We start from the raw sequence: 6,000 nt of genomic DNA on the forward strand, positions 1-6,000 counted from the left end.
GGATTCTTTTTACTTCTTTTTCTTCTCTGATTGCTGTGGCTAAAACTTCCAAAACTATGTTGAATAATAGTGGTGACAGTGGGCAACCTTGTCTTGTTCCTGATATTAGTGGAAATGGTTTCAGTTTTTCACCATTGAGAATGATGTTGGCTGTGGGTTTGTCATAAATGGCCTTTATTATGTTGAGGTAAGTTCCCTCTATGCCTACTTTCTGGAGAGTTTTTGTCAAAAAATGGGTGTTGAATTTTGTCGAAAACGTCTTCTGCATCTATTAAGATGATCATATGGCTTTTCTCCTTCAATTTGTTAATATGATTTATCACATTGACTGATTTGCATATATTGAAGAATCGTTGCAATCCTACTTGATCATGGTGTATGATCCTTTAAATGTGCTGTTGGATTCTGTTAATATGATTTATCACATTGACTGATTTGCATATATTGAAGAATCGTTGCAATCCCACTTGATCATGGTGTATGATCCTTTAAATGTGCTGTTGGATTCTGTTTGCTGGTATTTTGTTGAGGATTTTTGCATCTACGTTCATCAGTGATACTGGCCTGTAGTTTTCTTTCTTTGTGATATCTTTGTCTGGTTTTCATACCAGGGTGATGGTGGCTTTGTAGAATGAGTTTGGGAGTGCTCCTCCCTCTGCTATATTTTGGAAGAGTTTGAGAAGGATAGGTGTCAGCTCTTCTCTAAATGTTTGATAGAATTCGCCTGTGAAGCCGTCTGGTCCCAGGCTTTTGTCTGCTGGAAGATTTTAAATCACAGTTTCAATTTCAGTGCTTGTGATAGGTCTGTTTATATTTTCTATTTCTTCCTGGTTCAGTCTCAGAAGGCTGTGCTTTTCTAAGAATTTGTCCATTTCTTCCAGGTTGTCCATTTTATTGGCATATAGTTGTTTATAGTAATCTCTCATGATCCTTTGTATTTCTGCATTGTCAGTTGTTACTTCTCCTTTTTCATTTCTAATTCTGTTGATTTGAGTCTTCTCCCTTTTTTTCTTGATGAATCTGGCTAATGGTTTATCAATTTTGGTTATTTCCTCAAAGAACCAGCTTTTAGTTTTATTGATCTTTGCTATCGTTTCCTTCATTTCTTTTTCATTTATTTCTGATCTGATCTGTATGATTTCTTTCCTTTTGCTAACTTTGGGGGTTTTTTGTTCTTCTTTCTCTAATTGCTTTAGGTGTAAGGTTAGGTTGTTTATTTGAGATGTTTCTTGTTTCTTTCTCTGTTTTTGGCTGCTTTGGGTCTTCTTTGCTGCGTGCCGGCTTTTTCTAGTGTGGCAAGCGGGGGCTACTCTTCATTGTGGTGGGCGGGCTTCTCATTGCAGTGGCTTCTCTGGTCATGAAGCATGGACTCTAGGCGCGTGGGATTCAGTAGTTGTAGCTTGCGGGCTCTAGAGAGCAGGCTTAGTAGTTGTGGTGCACAGGCTTAGTTGCTCTGCAGCATGTGGGGTCTTCCCGAACCAGGGCTCAAACCTGTGTCCCCTGGATTGGCAGGCAGATTCTTAACCACTGCGCTACCAGGGAAGTCCCATTTCTTGTTTCTTGAGGTAGGATTGTATTGCTATAACCTTCCCTCTTAGAACTGCTTTTGCTGGATCCCACAGGTCTTGGGTCATTATGTTTTCATTGTCATTTATTTCTAGGTATTTTTTTGATGTCCTCTTTGATTTCTTCAGTGATCTCTTCATTATTTAGTAGTATATTATTTAGCCTCCCATGTGTTTGTATCTTTTACAGATTTTTTCCTGTAATTGATATCTAGTCTCAGCGTTGTGGTCGGAAATGATACTTGATACGATTTCAATTTTCTTAAATTTACCAATGCTTGATTTGTGACCCAAGATATGATCTACCCGGGAGAATGTTCCATGTGCACTTGAGATTTAATCCACTGCTCCTGAGGCTGCTGGGAGAGATTTCCCTTTCTCTCCTTTGTTTGCACAGCTCCTGGGGTTCAGCTGTGGATTTGGCCCCACCTCTGTGTGTAGGTCACCTGAGGGCGTCTGTACTTCACTCAGGACGGGGTTAAAAGAGCAGCTGATTAGGGGGCTCTGGCTCACTCAGGCTGGGGAGGAGGGAGGGGTATGGAATGTGGGGCAAGCCTGCAGCAGCAGAGGCCGGCGTGACATTGCAACAGCCTGAAGTGTGCCATGTGTTCTCCCAGGGAAGTTGGCCCTGGGTCACGGGACCCTGGCAGTGGCGGGCTGCACAGGCTCCCGGGAAGGGAGGTGTGGATAGTGACCTGTGCTCGCACACAGGATTCTTGGTGGCTGTAGTAGCAGCCCAGCATTTCATGCCTGTCTCTGATGTCCGTGCTGATAGCTGCGACTCGCGCCCATCTCTGGAGCTCATTTAGGCGGTGCTCTGAATCCCCTCTCTTTGCGCACCCTAAAACAATGGTCTCTCGCCTCTTAGGCAGTTCCAGACTTTTTCTCAGACTCCCTGCCGGCTAGCTGTGGCACACTAGCCCCCTTCAGGCTGTATTCACGCAGCCAACCCCAGTCCTCTCCCCGGGATCTGAACGCCAAAGCTCAAGCCTCAGCTCCCAGCCCCCACCCGCCCTGGCGGGTGAGTGGACAACCCTCTCAGGCTGGTGAGAGTCGGCACCGATCCTCTGTGTGGGAATCTCTCCGCTTTGCCCTCTGCACCCCTGTGGCTGCGCTCTCTTCTGTGGCTCCGAAGCTCCCCCTCCGTGCCCACCCCCTGTCTCCACCAGTGAAGGGGCTTCCTAGTGTGTGGAAACTTTTCCTCCTTTACAGCTCCCTCCCTGAGGTGCAGGTCCCATCCCTGTTCTTTTGTCTCTGTTTTTCCTTTTTTTTTACCCTACCCAGGTACGTGGGGAGTTTCTTGCCTTTTGGGAAGTCTGAGGTCTTCTGCCAGCATTCAGTAGGTGTTCTGTAGGAGCTGTTCCACATGTAGATGTAGTTTTGATGTATTTGTGGGGAGGAAGGTGATCTCCACGTCTTACTCCTCTGCCACATTGAAGGCACCTGACCTTTGTTTGAATTTTAAAAGCTAGCTCCTTTAATTCATTTGAAATTTCTGATTGTGAGCTAAGAATGTAAATAGATTTTATCAATAGGTTAGCTATCTCTAAGCACCATGTTTGAACAATCGTTTCCTTCCCCATGATTTGTGATGCCTCCTTTGTTATACTGTATTTAATGTAGTTTCTGTTTCTAGCTAGCCTCTGTCCTCACTCCCCTACTATTTTTGCAATTCCCTGAATGAGCCAGGTGGCTAATTTCCGGCCTTTGCTGTTTACTTGGCTCCCTCTGCCAGACCATCCTAAAACAATCTCTGGTCAACTCACTCTTTCACATCCCCCAACAACTATGTCAAATCTTCTCAACTCAGACCTCCAGCTTCCCCTGACACCCATTCTCTCCTTCACTCTCAACCAATATCCTTGCCTCTAACTTGTACAAAGAAAGGAGTGCAATTCATCATACCAAACATAAACCTTCTGCTATCTCCCCTTCCCTACAATGACATTTTTCATCATGCAGGGTAATTCCTGCTCGTGCTGATCCCAGCCTCTCTGGCCTGAAGTGTCTAGAGCCCTTCTTTCTCATGTATTCACTCCTTCAGCTGCATCCTCCTCTCTGAGGTTCCCACCCTTCACCTCAGTGGCTCTTTCTCTCACTGCCCCTCCAACTAAAATCCCGTTTTTCTCTTCCCCTCAGGTTAATTCTTGCAGCTCCTTCTTTCTTTCCATTTCCTCTCTTCCTATGTATACAACTTCCCATAAAGACAACTTTCATGTGATTAAAACCAATGAGTAGTTTTAGTTCCTCCCTCTTTTGACACCGGCAGTTTTCAGCATAGGTGACCACTTTCTCTGTGAAATACTCATACCCGACTTCCAAAACCTCCCACTCCCCTGGTTCTCCTCCTTCCTTCCTACACTCCTGACTGTCCTTTAGTTGTCTCCTCTGCAGGCTCATCTTCAAGGCTTGGTTCTAGGCCCTCTCCTCTTCTTACCTTAGAGTTTCTCCCCAGAGATCCTGTCCTCATCCGGGGCTTCTTAATCCACTTGGGCTTCTTTCCAGCTTCTTCTCAAAATGTGATCTTGTCACCTCCCTGCAATAACTTTCCGATGGCACTTTAGGATAAAGACACAAAGTAAAAAAGCCTTACCATGGCCTGCAAGGCCTCTTTGTGTTAGGCTTTGTCACCACCCAAATCTCCTGTCCCCCTCTGCCTACACCAGCTGCACCAGCTTCCTTTCTGCCCCTGGTGCTTTACCTGTTCCCATCACTGGGTCTCTGAAGACTGAGGGCTAACCCCTATGCCCACAATGCTCCTAACTCCTAGGTCTAAGTGTCACTTTCTCAGGGAAAGTTCCCTGCCCTTCATGAATAGATGAGGCTTCCTGTCCCCCTGACAGGCTCTCTTATCACCATGGACTGTTCCTATGTGCCACTTGTCATAGCTGCAGCTGTTCATGAGTGGTTTCTGTCTCACCCTCCGTGAGGGCAGAAACGTTTACTGCCATGTTCCAATGAATTGCTTCCCTACCTTTCACCTGGCTGGCACTGCTGACTCTAGGAGGCATTCCTGGGCAGGTGACTTTCATGTGTGCTCTTCCACAGCACCCTGCTCTTGACCCTACTGTGGCACTTATACTCCTGTAAGTTCTTCATTCATTCAACCAGATTTTTTGTTTTTGTTTGTTTGGCTCATTCTGTGTGTCAGGCATTATGCTAGATACTAGCTTTTCTGCTAAAATGTTTCTTCATACCTTTGAATCACAGACCCACCAGAGAACACGGTGTGAGCCACACTCCCTCTCTTTTCCAGAAAAGGACCCATACTCACATTTTGCAAAAGACTTTAGCAGGGTTCATGAGCACCCTGCAGTCTATGAACAACCTGCACCAGATTGCAAGCACCTGGAAAGCAGGGTCTGCGTGCTCTTCTACTTTATCCCCTGTACCCAGCAAAGAACTTGGTCCACAGAAACAAAATCAGTATCTGTCAACTGAAACTCAATGACAAACCAAGTTCACTACAACTTAATGTAGTGGGCTGCCTGGGCTTAATTCCTGGTCATTAGTTGTGCTGTGACTTGAGGAAGTCACTTCACCTCTCTGTGCCTCAGTTTAAGCACCAGGAAAATGGCATCACTAGGTGTTCGTGAAGATTACATCCTGGGTGATTGTGAAGGTTAAATTAATTAATACCATAAATGACAAAGCATTCAGAAACTCATTAAACCACCACAGCAACCCATTTTAAAGATGAGTTAACAGATGCACGTAAAGTAGCCCAAGGTTGGTCAGCTAATAAAGGGGAGACCTTGGATTCAAACCCAACAGCTTAGCTGAGTCCTGCTCTTAGCCCTGTGCTCTGCACATAGCAATGATCCAGGTAAATGTTTTCTAAATCACAACGTGGTTTATTTTCTAATACTTCATGTTTCGTAAGCGTTTTTGAGGAGTGAAACCCACTTCTGTAATATGCACAATTTTCATAACACGGTTCCCTCGACAAACACCGGTAATTCAGTTAACTTCTACTTTTATAACATGTACGACCTGCTGACAGTTTCAAATTAACCCCAATGTTTGTAAGAAAGGAAAAACGAGGGCCCAAAGCAGAGGATACTGGGGAGCGATCGAAAGCCGCACATCCATCATGTGGGGCCTGCGCTCATATCCAGAGAAACTTCCGACCTGCCGCGCCCCAGCGTCCACCCAGCTCCCGAGCCAGCCAGGCGGAGCTGAGCAGCTGGCGGGAAGTCTGGCTTCACGGTGGGCAGCTCCCGACTCCAGCCTCTCGGCCGCTGTGCGGCCGGAGACGATCACCCCCAGGGGCGCAGGACCGGGGCGACTCACCTGTCGGCGTCCACTCTGCACAAGGCGCGAGTTCCGGGTCTCTGGCTCCGTCCTACCCGCCTCCCCAGGCCGAGGCTCCCCGCAGCCTGGCGTTCTCCCGAGGCCTGGGAACAGGGGCCAGGGTACCAAGCCGCCAGCCAAT

At 46.6% G+C, this 6,000-nt stretch overlaps 1 protein-coding gene across 1 annotated transcript in view; it reads right to left on the bottom strand.

The window, feature by feature from the left end:
* The window catches only part of MTERF2 (mitochondrial transcription termination factor 2), a 16,431-nt gene extending 10,431 nt beyond the window's left edge, over nucleotides 1-6,000 (bottom strand). The window contains exons 1-2 of the mRNA XM_067697849.1: nucleotides 5,859-6,000; nucleotides 4,003-4,123 (exon numbers count right to left, since the gene is read on the bottom strand). The gene's annotated coding sequence lies outside the window, so the exon portion shown is untranslated. The remainder of the gene's footprint in view (nucleotides 1-4,002; nucleotides 4,124-5,858) is intronic.

The sequence above is a fragment of the Pseudorca crassidens genome, chromosome 11 (genome assembly GCF_039906515.1).
Source record: "Pseudorca crassidens isolate mPseCra1 chromosome 11, mPseCra1.hap1, whole genome shotgun sequence".
In the NCBI taxonomy this organism is placed as follows: domain Eukaryota; kingdom Metazoa; phylum Chordata; class Mammalia; order Artiodactyla; family Delphinidae; genus Pseudorca; species Pseudorca crassidens.